The sequence below is a fragment of the Maylandia zebra genome, linkage group LG9 (genome assembly GCF_041146795.1).
Source record: "Maylandia zebra isolate NMK-2024a linkage group LG9, Mzebra_GT3a, whole genome shotgun sequence".
Classification (NCBI taxonomy): Eukaryota; Metazoa; Chordata; class Actinopteri; order Cichliformes; family Cichlidae; genus Maylandia; species Maylandia zebra.
In genome coordinates this window covers 17,801,100-17,818,658 of record NC_135175.1, presented here as the reverse complement: position 1 = coordinate 17,818,658, position 17,559 = coordinate 17,801,100, and the positions used below count along the sequence as shown (strand labels likewise).

At 39.9% G+C, this 17,559-nt stretch overlaps 1 protein-coding gene and 1 long non-coding RNA gene across 3 annotated transcripts in view; one reads left to right on the top strand and one right to left on the bottom strand.

Moving 5' to 3' along the window:
* Nucleotides 1–17,559, bottom strand: part of cntnap2a (contactin associated protein 2a) — a 388,888-nt gene that overhangs the window by 89,259 nt on the left and 282,070 nt on the right. The gene's annotated exons all lie outside the window — the stretch shown is intronic.
* LOC105940832 (uncharacterized) lies at nucleotides 1,151–17,041 on the top strand. Its single transcript, XR_003022080.2, has 2 exons — nucleotides 1,151–16,763; nucleotides 16,840–17,041. It is a non-coding gene; the product is annotated as an uncharacterized LOC105940832 (long non-coding RNA).

Below are 17,559 nucleotides of genomic sequence, written 5' to 3'. Positions count from 1 at the left end.
TCAGCAGAATGTGTGCAGACTGCAACTGAAGATAACCATAAATATTTATTATTACATTAATGGACATATGAATACAATCAGTGATGGTAATATGGTTATGTTTAACACATCATGCTGATCACCTAAGTATGTCAGATCAGCAGAAGTGCCTCCTGGTTGAGATAGACTGTGGTTTCATGTTATTTTGCCTCACTTCATTTTTTAGCAGCACTTGCTGTAAATTTTGAGTCAACAGCAAAATTGTCTATCTTTAGTAGAGTGAACTTTACCTTTAGCTGTTTTATGCCATTGTCTCTTAAACATATTGCATTCTGGCAATACAGCCATATTAAATCACAAAAGTACACAGAAATGTAAATAGCTCACATCACTGAAGAAAAGTCATATTATATAAAGTATACAGACACGTAAAAATAATGCAACATTATATTGGTGCATACGGTTAGTAATTAAAGGCTATGTTACATTTAGATGACAATTTATTTTAAGAAGCATGGGACTACATCTCATCTGTATACTAAGTGCTCCTCACCTGCCCATCATTCCCTAATAACCTGTCCATGATGTCCTGGGAAACATGACCATATTAGTAATGAGGATGTGGCTGACAGGTGAGGCTGCACCTGGCTTCAGGAAGCTCATTACAGAGTCTTAATGATGTGCTGTGTTCCATAATTAGGAAACTTCTCAGCTGTCTGTCCAATCTCCCTATTTGGTTGCAGCGTTGGCTGGGGGCGGCATGAGTGCTTTGGTTTGGTTTGACAGCTCGAATACACAGAGTGTCTGCGAGATCTGTGGAGTACTCATTGAATGTGCCAGTCGAAGGTTGTGCAGGAGCTTTCAGGGCATATACAGGATAATAATAAGATATAAGGAGGAGTGATTTAAAGGCTGACAGCTGGCAAGTTTGAAAATATATTTGTGGTTGATTATGTTTAATAAGTATACATATTTTTTCCTACTTTACTAAACTTTAAATTTTACTTGTAATTTGTGTAACGCTCAGTAGCCTGGACGTTGGCTGTGCTCATGATGCAAATATTAGTTTGTACATCTGTGTGTGGCTGTACTTGTTAATATGACATGGAATAGTAATTATGTTTTTATAGTACAAAAACTGTATTTTTATCTGTATTTCAATACAGTATTTTGACAGTAGCACCAGCAGTCTTTGGGATTATTTATTCAAAACAGGATTTCAGCGTTGCTTGTTAGGACTAACCACAACATCATGATGGAAATTTTGTGTGACAAGGTCAAGTTGTCATGGTCCTGGGCCATGTGGGCCCAGTATTCTTAGTTTTCATGTATTTTTGTATTTTGTTCTTTATTTAGGCCATGCTTCCTGGGTTACGTTCTGTTACGTTGTTCCTTATGTGTTTTCCCTTCGTGACTCTTACCCCCTGTGTGCCCCTCTGTGTATTTATGAGCCCTCGTCTCTCTTTGTGCTTTATTCTATGTTTTCCCCAGCCCGTTATGTCTGCGTTCTCCCCGTGCTCTCTCTCCTCCTGTTTGAACCTCTGTGTACTTCCTGCTTTACTTTGCCCATCTCCCATCAGTGTTACGTTCACTCCTGCCGTGTCTTGTTATGATTATCAGTGTCACCTGTGTTCCCCGTGTGCATCCACTTCCCCTGATCTTCCCTCATGTGTATTTAGTCTCTGTGTTTCGTACAGTCTGTGTCGCGTCGTCTGTGTTCTCACCTCCATGTTTTCACGGTCAGTCCTTGCAGTGATCATCATAGTCTGAGTTTTCTTAGTTTGTCGCAGTATTAGTTTTCCCAGTTTAGTTATAGTCTAGTCACGCCATCCCTGCTTTGTTTGTGCACTTTGTCTTCAGCCATAATAAAGGCTCGCTTTCTGTTAAGTCCACTCCCGTCTACTCACTTGTGTATGCACCTGGGTCCATCACACACACCACCGCACGGCCTGTCTCTGCAGACCGTGACACAAGTCATGCAGAATGAGCGCAGCAGGCCCAGATTTCTTGCAGCAATACACGTGAAAATGTGAAGATTCAAGATTCAAAGTGTTTATTGTCATGGGGCACAAGAGAAAAGGCATTTCTTTGTGCAATGAAATTCTTTCTTTGCTGTCCACCCACAGATGCCGATTAATAGGGCTGTGAGATATGACCAAAAACTCATATCCTGATATAAGACATCTATCGTGCCGATAAATCACAAAAATTTAATATTTTCTGTAAATTCTGTGAATCTCAGGCAGCTCGACTTGCGTGAAGTGTTTCCAGCTGCGTGTCGCATACCTGGAGTGTTTTAACCGATGCATGAAACTGTACATTTTTAGACATAAGTTGTAACGGCCGCCGTTTTCTTTGTGAGTATTTATTACACGATGTGCTGCGGGGAAAAGCCTGTTCTAACGTTTGAGTCTAAGGTCTATTTTTTAGCACCTGGCGGCTCTTTTTTGCTTCTCATCCGTAAATAATCTGCTCTTTCACGTGATTCAGTTTATTTTGAAAAGTCTCAACAGGATCTTGAGCTTTATTGTGAAATTTTTACGTGGAACATAAACAAGCGGACACGCGATGGTGTTGTTGTTGCTAACCATAACATAAAGACAGGCACTTGTCCGTCCATAGTGTGGTTATATTAAATATAAGAGAAAGAGAGAACTTATGACATTAATATAGCCACTACAGTGACCATCAAAACGATGAAAAAATCTTGCCGTAAACAGTTTATTTTGCGACACCACAAAACAAACGATAGCGTAAAATGAAACGATAGACGTTTTTATATCGTCATCCCATATATATCATTATATCAAACAGCCCTACCGATTAATATATACAAATTAATCGGCATCCATTAATCAGTCCGCCATTCTGAAAGCCAGTCTGACAACGGGGTGGGTTTATACAAAAATAAGTTATTCTGGTGCATTGTACAGTTATCTTCATGTAGCTCTCACTGAATACATGACAAAAAAATTTTGCGGCTCTCTGTTGATGGCAGACATGTCATGCAGTGCCAACTAAAGAAAGCAAACCCTCCCAAAGGAGAAAAAACAACAAACAAAGTTTACTTACTAATTGGAAAATCTGAAACAGTGAATCACAGCTCGAAGATGAGTTTGGTATGAAAATCTAATTACAATCTCTTTTAACCCAACAATCACATATGGTGTTTTAGAAAAAGAGCCCCTTTTTTTGTTTTTTGAAGACGCAGTTTATTAGTAATCATGTGGGGGAGTGCTTTTATCTGTTACTCCATGTCATAGGCATCAAATTAGTGAAGTTCCGCTATTGAAACAATGATATATCCCATGATACTGATGCTTAATGTGGGTTACAAAAATGGTTGTCAATAAAAACAAGATCTGTACTGCTTTAACATTTGATGGTGTCAACATAACATTATGGATGGCTTTAATAACTGTTCTAAGGTCCATCCATCCATTTTCTCTGCTTGGTTTAGCAGCCTAAGCAGAGAAGCCCAGATTTCCCATCCCAGCCACCTGCTTATCCAGCGTATCTGGTGGAACACCCGCCTCCCAAGCAAGCTCAGCTCTACCCCCATTCATGAACGAGATCATGAGTTACTTAAACACTTCCACTTTGGGCAGGGGGGAGTTGAACTAAAGTTATGATACAAAAAAACGGGGGGAAAAAAAGAGATAAAAAATATGCTGATTCTAGGATACTGTAACAGTTACAGATGCATGCATGCATGGATGGGTAGTTTAAGTACAGTCTATATTGGGGGTGAGCAATTAATTTGTTATGGTCATACCAGTAAGCTTAATTCAATTCAGCATTATAAATTTGTTTTTCCAATTCGTCACTGTTAGAAGTCACAGTTAGGCAATGAAAACAGGCAAAGTAAAATCAACATTTATCACAATTTAATGAAGATTTCTAAAGGTCATTGTGAACAAAATATGCATGCTTTTGCAAAATTTCCAAGATTTTTAACCTTATTCAATTACTATTTTGTTTGTAGTTTAATTACTCCATCTGCAGTCTTCCCGCTCTAATAAAATTGATTAGCTCACCGCCAGTCTGATGGTCATCCAAAAGTGCAACAAACACTCATGTCATCCAGTTCTCTTGCTCTGATGAAGTTAATTATTTTAGTTACAACATCAACAACAGGTTTGTTTTCACCACTGACTTGCACGTGATCTCTTGGTGTTTAACACAACGCAAGCATACCACCAAGCTTTATTTTAGTCACTTTATCTTGCATCTGCTTCTAAAGTCTGACAGACATGGGCATCCCCTCAGTTGTAACACAGTTTATTCCATTTCATCCCAAGCATCCCAACATCCAGTTACCATAAAAAATCACTCCTTGCTGCTGTCTCTTTCAGTGAGTGCATTACTCCCCGCCCCTCTGCAATTTCAGCATTTTCTGTTATCATACGTACAAAGACACCCAGAACCAAGGAGAAAAAGTTTTAAAAAATGCCAGCTTTGCTTTTTTTTATTGAAGCTCTAGATTTCCTACAATGTTCTTGACTGCTGTGGTTAACTGGAAGAGACATGTTCTCAGCGCTTTCTTTATTTTCAGGGCACATTAGTGTGGGAAAGTCCAGCAAATGTTCTTTAATAAGAGAGAATGGATTGCTGTGCAATTTTGTGGGAAATTACAAAGTTGGTTTTGACTGCTGACTTGCTTCCTGTTTCCTTGTTTCTTTTGTAGCTTTGCTAGCAAAGGTTTAGATATCCTGCTCTGCATCAGTCAAGTTTCTGTCTTCCTTTGCGTGTCCAGACTCATAATAACAAATTAAATTGTAATCCTTTAACATGGCAATCTCCTCTTCCCAAGCTGAGCACATGGCTTACAGCTGACTTTGGTAAACAAATTCATGTCTTGTCATCTCTCATAAAAGCAATGGTATTTCCAAAGATTTCCTGAGATTGAGTTTATCAAAGTTGTAGTTAAATCGGGGAAACTATATGATGTATACTTATTTACACATGAATTTTCCATTGACCTCATGCAGGCAACCAAAAGCCTGGATGTATCTCGAGGTCAAAAAATGCCCAGATCTGGTCTACATTTATCTCTTTATATGAAGCTGAAACTCATATGTGTTTATACTGTATTCATTTTTGAAACACCTGAAAGTAGCAGGTATACAGTGCATTAAGTGTGAGGTGTGTGCGTTTGTGAGTGAAGCTGTGCCAGTTAATGAGGGCCAGAATGAGTGAGTCGAAGTTTGCAGGTCCTGCAGAGGAGAGCAAATGATGAATACACTTCAATCATTTTGAGGGGGGCCTTCATCATTTGTTGGAGCTGTCAAACAGTTATCAGGGCTCACTGTAGGCAGCTGGAGAGAAGGACTGGTCCATAATTGAAAATTGAGTTTAGAAATGTCACATGTAGCCGTCCATCTAAATTTCAAACTGGGAGATCCCTGTGGGCGCTCAGCATGTAGAGACCTGACAGTACCTATCAATCCAAAGTTCAACATTTTTGTCAATAGAGAATCACCAGTAGGAGATTTGTTCATTTTTAACAAGGGGAATGTTGGCCAGTTTCAGTATGAGAATATGCCTCAGGCTGATCTCAGTACTTCACTAAAATCTCATTCTTTGAAAGAATAATTTTTGCTTCTCTATTTTTTACTTACTGTGTAATTGATTAAAAAATTTGACATGTGTCTGGCATTTTACACAATGCTCCCTTATTTAAACCTGCTATCTTTCAAACCCTTCAGTTACTCTTTGATTGCTACGTTTAAAACCAAAAAACAAAGACTTTAACCTTTAAATCACCAGCTGAGTAACCTTTACATTCTTTGCCACAGAACAAAGCTGCCAATTTCCCCAATTTGAGACCCTGACTGAGCTTCATCTGAAACAAAAAGAAATAAAACAACGATGTAGCTAGATCTAAGCTGTCTTTTCCAAAATCCGCAGTGAATGTACTCTCTAGTATGTGTTCACCTTTACGTCCAAGGTCTAACTCCTCCACAGTGGTTTCTAAGCGAGAGAAATGGAACACTAATCTATTCTGGTGTAATCATGCTTTGACCTGGTTAATGGAGGCAGCATACCCCAGGGCAAGATGTAATCAGGAAGACAGTTAATAAAATGAACAAGACCGCTTTACTGATCTTACTAATGTCCCTGACCTTCCCCCAGGGACCACACTTACACGTATGCACGCTCACACTTACATATACGTGCCTTAATGTTAGGTATGCATCCAATGCATCCTTAGGTATTTACGTGGCAGTCAGTTGATTAATGTAAACACAAAGACGAACAGGGACACAGCTTGCTGCAAACATAAATTCACTAACAGTTCACACTCTGAGTTCAGGGGTTTAGGCATCATCTATTTCTGTGTATGTGATTCATTTAGAGCTGGAGGAGAATTCTCTTTACCTGTTGTACATATCAAGTCTACAGAATAGAGTCACGACTCCATAAAAACCTGTCAATCACAGTCTACGACTAAGAAAGCAAGGAAACATGTCACTTAGGACGGGGCTATATTTACATGAATAGCATTGTAACCATGCGACTATCAACACTGACAGAAGTGAAGCACTGACAGAAATAAGAGTGCTATGTTAAGAATAAAAAACAAATAAACAATGAAACAAAATATGTCAAAAATGTGCCTGTTTATGACCCTTTATTGAAATTTACACTGATGTAGGACTGTGATGATTTCAGTATAGGGACTTCTAAGTGTCTGTCAGCTCAGCTATAACCACCCATACATGTTCCCAATTATCTGCTCTGACTTGCTGTTTGACAGTCTTTATTTCTGGCGTCTTCTTTTCTTGTTATCACACTCTCACTTTGATTCGTTGCTATTACACAAGTGTGAAAGTGTTTGCTCTTTATTTTGTTGCAATGGTTCTGTTCTTTGAAGCTACATTCATAAATTTCTTATTCTCCTGAAGACAGGATTCCAGTGTTGACCACATGCCGAACCTTACTCAAACTTTATTTAAATTGTTTGTTGACAAAAATGGCTTTTATTAGGTTTATTGGAAATATTTCATCTGTTAAAGTCACGCTTTACTTCAAGAACGCCAATAATATTTAAAAGTACACTCACCAGCCACTCAACGGCTGTATCATTGTTAACACATATATCGAATCAGCCAATCACATTGGAGCAACAAAACACATTTTCTAAAACAATGCAAAACATAGGCATGCAGACATCGCCGAGAAAACCCGTGTAGATCAAATCAAGCATCAAAATTGAGAAAAATGGGATTTAAATGACTCTGAATGTGGCACAGTTGCTGGTGATACTGGTTGGTCTGAGTATGTCCAAAACTGCTGATCTACTGGGATATTTTCTTTGCAACAATTTCTAGTGGTTTAAAGAAAATGGTCAGAACGAGAGAACATCTCCAGTGAGTTCCCTGGGCAAAATAATCCTTTGCTATCAGCTTGAGGCCAAAATGCTTCGAGCTGATAGGAAACCAATAATAACTCAAATGACCTCTGGTTACAAACAAGTTGTGCAGAAGAGCATCTCTGAATGTACAACAGCAGCAAATGGCCACACTATTGCTGTTAACTTAGAACAACAAACCTTGGCTCACCAAAATTGAACAATAAAAGACTGCAAAAACATTGCCTGGTCTAATGAGTCTCAGTTGCTCAGCAGCATTTATCTCCAGTTCATTGGTAGGATCAGAATTTGGACTAAACAACATGAAAGGACAGATCAAACCTGTCTTGAATCAGCATTTCAGGTGCTGCTGCTGGTGGTGTAATGGCGTTGATGGATATCTTTTGGCACCTTTTGGGCCTTCTCTGTAACCACTTAGCATTGTTTAAATACCACAACCTACCTGAGTACTGTTGCAGACCGTGTTTGTCCCTTTATCATGAAAATGTACCCATCTTTTAATGCCTGCTTCTAGCAGAATAATGTGACATGTCACAAAGCTCAAATCATCTCAAACTGGTTTCATGAACATAACAGTGAGATCATTGTATCCATGCATCCTCCACAGTCACTAGGTCTCAGGACAATAGCACCTTTGTTATGTGGTGTAACTGGGAATTCTCATCATGTATTTGCAGTTGACAAATCTGCAGAAAATCTGATGTCAAAGTGAACTAAAATCTCTAAGTACTGTTTCCAACACCTTATTGAATCTATGCCAGGAACTATTAAGGCTATTAAGGTTTTGAAAGCAAAAAGGGCCTAACCCAGTACTAGCAGTGTAACAATAATAAAGTGTCCAGTGAGTGAATATTTTGTACTGTTGATAGGTACTTTGAAAAACATAGCTGACATGCAGTTCCATCTTTAAACTCATATGCTGAACCTCACTGTAATGATAAACCATAGTCACTCTTTAATCATGGCTTTATAGTGTTAGCAGGTTAGGGGCAGCCTCAGCACTCTCCTTGTGTGGGATGTACTTGAGCCATTTGGTGGATTACAGCAATGCATCAACACGCTTGCAGCAAAAATGAAAATGTAATTCTCTGAGTGCTTGAGGGAAATACAAGATGAGTGGAATGATCTCTCGTTGGAACATGATCACTGGCTGCTGAAAGTACGTTCGGTCCTGTCCTGAAGCTCCGACATTCCCAAATGAAAAACCTATAGCCATAATTCCTACAGGTCATTCCAGGGATATCATTTCCACATATTACAGCTGATGAGTGATAGGTTCTATTCACTGTGCAAGTGGTCTCCTTGGAGTGTGGAAGCATTGTTGTGAAAGTAATATAACATCTTTTAATCAATGAATACATGCATGAATGCATGTACAGGCACAGCAAAATGAATGCAGTCATGATATTGACATCAGGGCACAAAGCTGACAGTGATCGAGTTAAACCCTATTGGCAGTGCAAATGGTTATTGACATGAAACTATTGAGTGTCAGTGTGTGCAAAAGCTGGCAGTAATGGAGAATAAAAATGGAGTTAATTAACTAAAAAATAATTAGCCGAACGGGCTGTCCATGAATCATCAATAAACAACAGGTAACCGATATCAGAACAGTTTACTACTGGAAGCCATCGCTCTCTGGGGACATAAACGTATGCTTTTCTAAGTTTGCAGCCTAATGTACTGCATTTCTAACTGTGCTTTGCTCCAATGTTAAACATTACTATGGGTGGAATTCAGTTACATATTATTATGTATATTCCAAAAGCTATTATAAAGGTGGAGTCCAGGATTCTATATCCACAAGCATTAGTTTACTTTTATTTCAAGGCTTCTATTTTAGTCCAAGGATTGAAAGCATGATTTGGTTTACCGATCTTAACCTCTAGATAAATAAGAGTACGCTCAACGTGTAATTAGGTTTGAAATTTTAATTTGATTTAAATTTAGTTGCCACCTGCAAGAAAATACAGGTGGCACTAAAACCACAGTTTTAAAAAATGCCTTCAAACTCACAGGGACAGGCATTTTGTCCCCATAGGGGCTGTTGGTCCCCACAAGTAAAGTAACACAAAGATATGTAAACATGGTACACATATACATATGAATGCACTACTTGCCCTCTGGTTTCTTATTTCTTTTGCATAGTTGTCACAGTTATATGTTTCAGATCATTAAACAAGAGTCAAAGATAACCAGAATAAAAAAAATGTAGTTTTTCAATGATGATTTCTTTTATCATTGGGAAAAAAGTTACCCAAACACAAATTAAATGTGATTAACCACACTTTTTAGAAAGCTGCCACACCTGTTGAATTAAAACTGAACCGAGTGACAAAGTGATGGAGGCTAAAAGGTTTGAAAAAGCAACACATTGTGACAGGATCTAAAGAAAAAGCTGAGAACCAAAGTCACTGACATCTATCAGTCTGGGAAGGCTTACAAAGCTATTTCTAAGGCTTTGTGAGTCTATGAACCATGGTGAGAGCCATTATCCACAAATGGAGAAAACATGGAACAGTGGTGAAGCTTCCCAGGAGTTGCCAGCCTATTAAAATTACTCAAAGAGCACAGCAATGATTCATCCAGAACCCAGAACAACATCTAAAGAACTGCAGGCCTTACTTGTCTCAGTTAAGGTAAAAACAGTAAAAAAAAAACAACAACAAAAAAACCCAGACTGGGCAAAAATGGCATTGAAGGGGAATACCACTACTGAAAAAACAAACATAAAACAATGGTTCGCCCAAAGGACAATGCCTGGCCATCAATTTGAACCCTGAAGCACACACATATTTGAATCATGAAGCAGGACAGTGATCTGAAAGACATCAGCAAATCCTCTGAATGGTTCACAAAAACAAAATGAAGGTTTTAGTTGCTTGATGGAGATGCTGTGGAATGACCTTAAACAGGCCATTTGTGATCAAAAATCCTCCAAAGTGGCTTAAATAGCACAAGTCTGCAAAAGAGAGTGTGCCAAAATTCCTCCACAGTGATGTGAATGAATCATTGCCAGTTATTGCAAATGTTTGATTCCAGTTCTTTCTGCCAAAGGTGGCACAACCAGCTATTACTGTAGGTTTAGTGGGTAATTACTTTGTCATATATTGCCAGATTCATTTGAAAAACTGTTTCCCTTGATAAATGAAATCATTTAATAACTGCATTCTGTACTTACTCAGGTATCTTAGTAGAACATTACAATTTGTTTGGTGATCATCTAAGCATGACAAACATACTAAAAACTAAGAAATCAGCAAGGGGGCAAAGACTTTTTTCACAGCATAATATACACCTTGCTGATAAAACAGAGAAATCTTAATTTACACGCACTGAGAGTGTTTTGCAAGAGAGTGAATAGTTGCAATCAAAGGTGATGGACTGTCATGACCTTCACGAATGTTGGCAGCAAACCGTGAACAGGAATAATGTAAAGGAGTGGGAAAGAGTGAAAGAGGGATAGAGAGCAAGCAGAGTGTGAGAACATATAAGAAAAGAGAAACATTAAAATAAATTATATGGCAGATTTGTTACTAATAAGGCTCAGCACAACACGCAAGTGGTACATCTTATGTTTAGACTCTGTGGAAAATTCTTTTTGTAATCTCCACACTAATGAGGCCTTGTAATTTCAGCTGAGAGTATACTAGAAAGATTCACAGGAACACAGGAACAAAAACCCCCCAAAACAAACAAGCTCTTAAATCTTTCATGCGAATCCTTATTATCCAAATGCATTGCTCGCTTTCTCCCTCTTGACCTCTATATCTTCCTTTTTCTTCTTGTTTCACTGGCCTGTTTCTTTACAGGGAGTAAAGCTGATGTTTCACAACAGGGAACACCTATGAACATTAGCTTTCAGTCTTTCTGCCTTAGACTTTCTCTATTTTCAGCATTTCTCTCCCTTTGCTTCTCAGTCTGATTAAAATTCTTAGTCTTTGTTTTTTTTCTATCCACAACTTCACTCCTTATTTTCTGCTTTCTTTCTCCCTCCTTCATTCTATTCTCGATCTTCCTCCGCAGTCCAGCTGACAGTATGAAACATGACCTCTCACTTTGCCTTGGTTTCTATTAAGGAACACACACATACAAATGCACACACTCCCACGCACCTTCACATACCACCCAAATCCCAAATGCTATTTCAAACTGCTTTGGAGCTGGGGGGAGACAGGGGCTTATTGAGATGAAGCATGAGGCCTTGGGGGTGACAACGTGGGCATGATTGTCTGCTCGGCTGGCATTCTCTTCCTTGAAACTCCACAGAAGCTAAACCCCACCAGAAACCAGAGCTAACCATAAGAGATAAAAAGTGAGAGTGCTATTTCAATTCTCGGTGTCATGCCATTCATCACAGGCCTCTAATGACAAACTGTGCAGTTAAGCTATCGTTTCCAAGAAGAAATAGGAATTCTTCAGTCAAATCTATCCATAAAAAAAGCAAGGTCCTGGTCAACACAACTCATATCATGCCTGCATAATGGCTCACAATACATCTGACGCCATCAAGAGCATTCTGTCCTCTCCTGCTCAGAATAAATTCTGACTGCCCTCAAATTAATGATCAGTGAAATCTGTGGAAACCATTCAGCATCGCCAAATCAAAGGGAAGGTTATGAATATAAAATGATGAAAGCCATTCAAAGAGCTGCCTTTGATGAGGAGTTAAAAACTTCGACTGACAGCGGTAAATGTTTCTCCGGCCTTTTTTGTAAACCACAGTCTAATGTTTCCTGAAGTAGCACTGGAGGGCACTGATTGCACTGTGGGTGACCAATCTGAGCGGCACGCGTTAATGTGTTTTTTTATGTACAAATGGGTGGGAGAATAACAAATTCCAGATAAGTTTCACTTAACAATCAATTGTAGAATCATAAGAGGTAACAGAAAGAAAGTAGAAACAAGATCCATCTGTCTGCATAATTTTTCAACTATTATTATGACTGGTAAAATGGATATTATGCTTGACCGACGTACCAAAGTGCCCCATTAGGCCAATTAGTGCTTTTTTCCTACACAAGACAGTTCTAATTAATGTGCAAGCAACTTTTTAAAAAATGGTCCTTTGATGTGACCAACTGAGAATTGCTAAGGTAGAAAATTATCCCCTTAACTCCAGACTACCCATGGCACCTTTAATAGCGTCCTCTAAGGTTTAAAAATTCAAACTTTTGTGAAAGTTACTCAGCTGTACCCACTGATGCGTAGGTCAAATATGAAACATTTACATAAAGAAACAAGATTTAAGAACATCTCCAAATTTTCTGTTATTCTGAACCAGAGAAAGCATTTAAAGGGAGCACGACATAGACCAAAGCTTGGGTTTTGAACAACACCCGCAAACGGAGAGAAAAGCAGATACGGCAGATACAGAAAGGCTGAGCAACAAAGTGAATTCCACCGTTGGCGTTCACAATAGTCATGCTACGTTATGTGATCCTGTTAGCTTGCCTGAGTTATTGTATTGGAAACATTGTGGGGCGGTAAGCACCGAAGAGGCAGTAGGCTTTCAGAGGCACAGGGATAGAAGGCTAAATGACAGATGATACACAAATTTAAAGACCACAGGATGGCCCAAGGCAAGCTGGGAGCCACAGACAAGTACCCTTTTACGGTAACACAGACACTGCTACTGCATACTCAAACAGATAAACTCTGGGGGACTCTTATATTAGGCATGCACACAAGCTGCTGTACAATCACACACACTCAACGTACTTGCTGTGTTTCATTTCAGGGGCTGCTTCCTTTGCAAATCTGCATTCCAAGAACAAATCAGAAAAAGGCTGACAGGGCCATGCTATTTTAAAAGCTTGTTCACATGTAGCCTTTGTCGTCCCCCAAATCTGGAGAAAAACAAACCACCATATCGCTTTTGTGCTACGTCTTCTTCCTTGGTTTCTGACTCAGCAAGTGAATGAAGACTGCTCTGATTAGTTCTGTCCACACAGGGAACTTGCAATTAAGCTAAAGCAAGTCTTCATTTAGCAATGAGGTGCACTTGCGTCCTACAGTCTATGGTCCTCTCAAGGACATCATATGTCGTGTCCTTTTAAGGTGTTGACACAGAAGATGAGATTCTGCTAACATCCCATCTATATTTGCATGCACAGAGGTGCCTCAATATCATGCTGTGAATCTAATCTCAGTTTACAGCCCACCATGGTATAAGTCTTCTAGTGCACACTGAAAATGGATTATAATTCTATAAATGCCTTGGAAGGAGTAGTCTGTTGGAGTTTTGCAGAAAGATCAGTAGCCTCCCTTGGTACCTCCTGCTAAGGTGCACTGCAGGAGTTATCAATGGAGAAATCTAATAACACATACTTCTGCAACCTTTCATGTTCCTTGTCTTCCCCTGTTTCGCACTTCCAGTCTATCTTCACCTTCCCTTTCTTGTTTGACTCGTCCAACCGCTTTTGTCTTTGGGCGACTCTTTACAAACGCAAACAATCCCGCACAGACACAGCTAGAGCACCTTTTGAAATGGATGAAAGCTTAGTGACAACATCAAGTCCCGTTATGGTGCCTGTTGTAATTGTGCAATGTTGCCGACAACAAGGACAATAAAAAAAGCCATGGCTTCACATCGAAGCAGAACGGATGGAGAGCGACACGGCGTCTTGGAGTCTCCGGCTGTAATATTTCTCACAGTGTTGTGATGGTGTGCTATTTTCCACCCCACAAGTCACAAAAACTGCCATGTACAAAGCAATACACTCTCTTAGTGAGAAGTTGAAGGTCCCTACTCGAATTACAATAAAAGTAAAAGTAAACGCATATAAAGAAAATAACCTCACAGTCATTTCCCTCAGTTTCTTCAGTTCCTGCAGTTGTGAATGGCTGACTTTGTGCCAGGAATGGGTGCTCCAATTGTAAGGCAATGACAGAGACAATGAGGCAGTGAGACGCAAATGGAGATGGGAAGAACAAATATATGTCTAAAGGGAAACATAAACAGGAGAAATCAATGGACACAGTAAGAAGAGGCTTTTATTGAAAGAAAAACTTTATTATTGTCATTTAGTGTTTTCTTTTCTTTTTTTTTACCATTAAAGGACTGAAAAATGGATAGACATATTTGGTTAGCATTGTACTTATGAGTGCCATGTGACTAAATATACAGTAAACACTAATCAAAATATGCAGTGCCTACAATCCCTGAATACCTCGACCGTACTGTTTAGTCGCCAAAATTTTGCTTTTCAAGTCAAACAAGCCCTATTGTCAAGCATGTTCCAATGAGTGCTTACAAAAGTTATGGTTTTCCTGATAATTTTAGGGGCTGCAGAAAATTTTGAGTTCAAGGACTGTAGAGCACCTGGGTGTGCTGTGCATAAAAAGCTGAGGTCATTAGAGGGAGCATTTTAATTTATGACCAGACTTTGAAAGACTTTGTTTGTATTAAACCCCGTGAATTGCTTGGTATTTCATTCTCTGCTCTTTCTCTTCTCTCTGCTTGTTGAACACATTTAATGTTATGAATTCAGCATCCACTTTGTGGTCTGACGTGGGTTCCTCTGGGTATCCTCTGAGGAAGTCATTTGGACATCAGGTGGTAAAGCACTCTTGTTGGAGTCCCAATTTATGAACTGCGCTGCTCGACTTGCTTGACACAGGCCTGTATATCTAAAGGAGTGCTCACAAATGACATCAAACTCTTTTCTTCTGTAATTAGATGGGATTAGTCTGGGTTGAGAGAAGCAGCCCCAAACGGACGGAGCCTCAAACTCAATTTGCATAATTCAAAACCTCAGGGGCTTGTAAAAAGTAAGTTTGAAGGAAGAATAATGAAAGGGCCAACCTTTTTTTAGTTAGGTTGAGTCTAGAAAATCAACAGACAGATGAACGCTTGATGCCATAGAGAGTCGGAGATGTTTAGTCATGGTAGAAACAGCAGCTTGGTAGTCAGGACAACTATGTCCTGCTCCCAGTGACGCAGGTATCCTTGTTAGTTCTGTTACTCTTCACATGATTTCTCAAGTGCGTACACACTGTTGGCTCATTATTTTTTCTGATTTAGGTGCTGACTGAAAAGTCCAGATGTGTACATGGACAAATTCTTTTTTTCCTCCTTCTTCTCTTTTGTTAGGTTTCCTCTTCTTTTGGTTGCTCCCTTCAGCGGATCATCTGCCTCACCCTATCCCTAGCATCCTCCTCTATCACACCAACCTTCTGAATGTCCACCTTCACCATTTCCATGAATCTTGCCTGAGGTCTTCCTCCTTCTGCCTGGCAGCTCCATCTTGAACATCCTTTGTCAAATCTATCCACTATCTCTCCTCAACACATGTCCAAACCATTTCAGCCTCTCTTTGTCTCCAAAATTCTTCTCGTTGTCCTTGTTTTGAATCCTGTCGTCCCCGGTCACTCCCAGTGGAAATCTTAACATCTTCAGCTCTGCCACCTCCAGCTTGGCCTCCTGTCTATTGTCAGTCTTGCTGTCTTGACACCATACATCATAGCAGATACTACTTCAGTCTCGTAAACCATCCCTTTCACTCCTGCTTATATCTTTATGCCACAAATTACCCCTGACACTTGTTCCCTCCCACTCCACATGCTCAACTGTCTGTTGTTTTGGATGGTTGACCCCAGGTATTTAAACTTGCACATCTTTACTACCTCTACTCCTTTCATTTTCACTGTTACACACTGTCTCCCTCATTCACAAAACTGTATTCTGTTTTTTATTTTACTGACTTTCACTCCTCTTCTCCTCAGATCTCCACCCCTCCAGATTCTACAGCCTCTCTTATTTCCAAAGCTGAATTTTGTTTTGTTACTATAATGACTACAATGTTGAGGTAAATGCCTGACTTTTCCGTTTTTGAAACTTGCCAGTAGTTTGCACCTTGTGGTCAATCCCCTGTGCATCTGCAATATGTTTTGATCCACAAGGGAACGAGCAAACCTACTCCTGGAGAAGCTTCTTGACCTGCTGTGCTGTTATAAAAGGGTTTTTTGTTTTTGTGCCTCTCAGTCTGCCAGTTTCTTTCTCACTTCCTACTTTTCTTTAGTACTTACTACATTTTAAGCACTCTTTGGTGCATGAAATAATGTTGAAACAATACACAGCTGGATAAAACAGCTGTTTGTAGTCAAGTACTTCATGGTTAAATCCTTGTGATGCAAAACTTGTTTTAAGGCTACAGCTCACACATAATTTGTCATGGTCCCTGTGCCTCCCCGGACAGCCCAGTGTGGCCACAAGTGTTTGTTGTTTTACTCTCTCTCTGCTCCCCTCACCTTGCTCTCTCTCTCTCTCCTACCTGTCTGCCTGGGCGGAGCTCTGATTGGGCTCCCGCCCTTGGCCCACGCACCTGCAGCTGATCTCCGGTGATTTGCAGCTCTTCTTAAGACAGGGGCTCTGAGCTACTCGTCGCTGGAATATTGAGTAACTCTCGTTAGTATTGCCTGGCTTCATTGCGATTCTGTTGTTCCCGTGCTTGCCTCCGACTTACCCTCGTCTGTGTTAATAGGTTTACCTGGATCAGCCCTTTTGTGACCCCTGGACCCCGTGAGTGTGAGTGGGCAGCTTGTGTGGAGATTGTTTGGACAAGCAGCGGAGCAAGTGCGAAGAAGTGTGTTTCCCCAGCCTATTGATCCCCGGAACCCTGGAGTCCCCCCCCTTCACGTGTACATTTCGCACCAGTGTGATTAATAAAGTATTGTTGAACTGTGCTTTCTCAGTCTGCATCTGAATCCATTCCACCAACGTGACATAATTCCTTCAGGACTGTAAACCAACCTAAATTAAATCAGATAGTCTTGTTATTTCAACTAGAATCTCACTATTAATACAAATGTTACAGCTCAAAGACCAATGTTACAACCCAAAGGGCCTTTTAGTAAATAGCACAGGTCTTTGGTCAGTCTGATGTAGTCTTGTAAATGCTGTAAATTCTGCAAATGCTCCACTGACGCTCACACAGAATTACAATTTAAACCCTTAGCCAATCCATTACCAGTGGCATCACTGGAAGCCTTATATATTTTATTTAAACCATATTTTTCCCCTTTTTTTCAACATCCCTGATGCAGTTTCTCTACTTCCATTAAAAAAAGAACTGTTTGAGAGCCACTCATATACACTCACAGGCCACTTCACTTCAGGTACACCTTGCTGATATTGGGTTAGATCTCCTTTAACCTTCATAACTACCTTAATTCTGAATCGCATAGATTGAACAAGTTGCTGG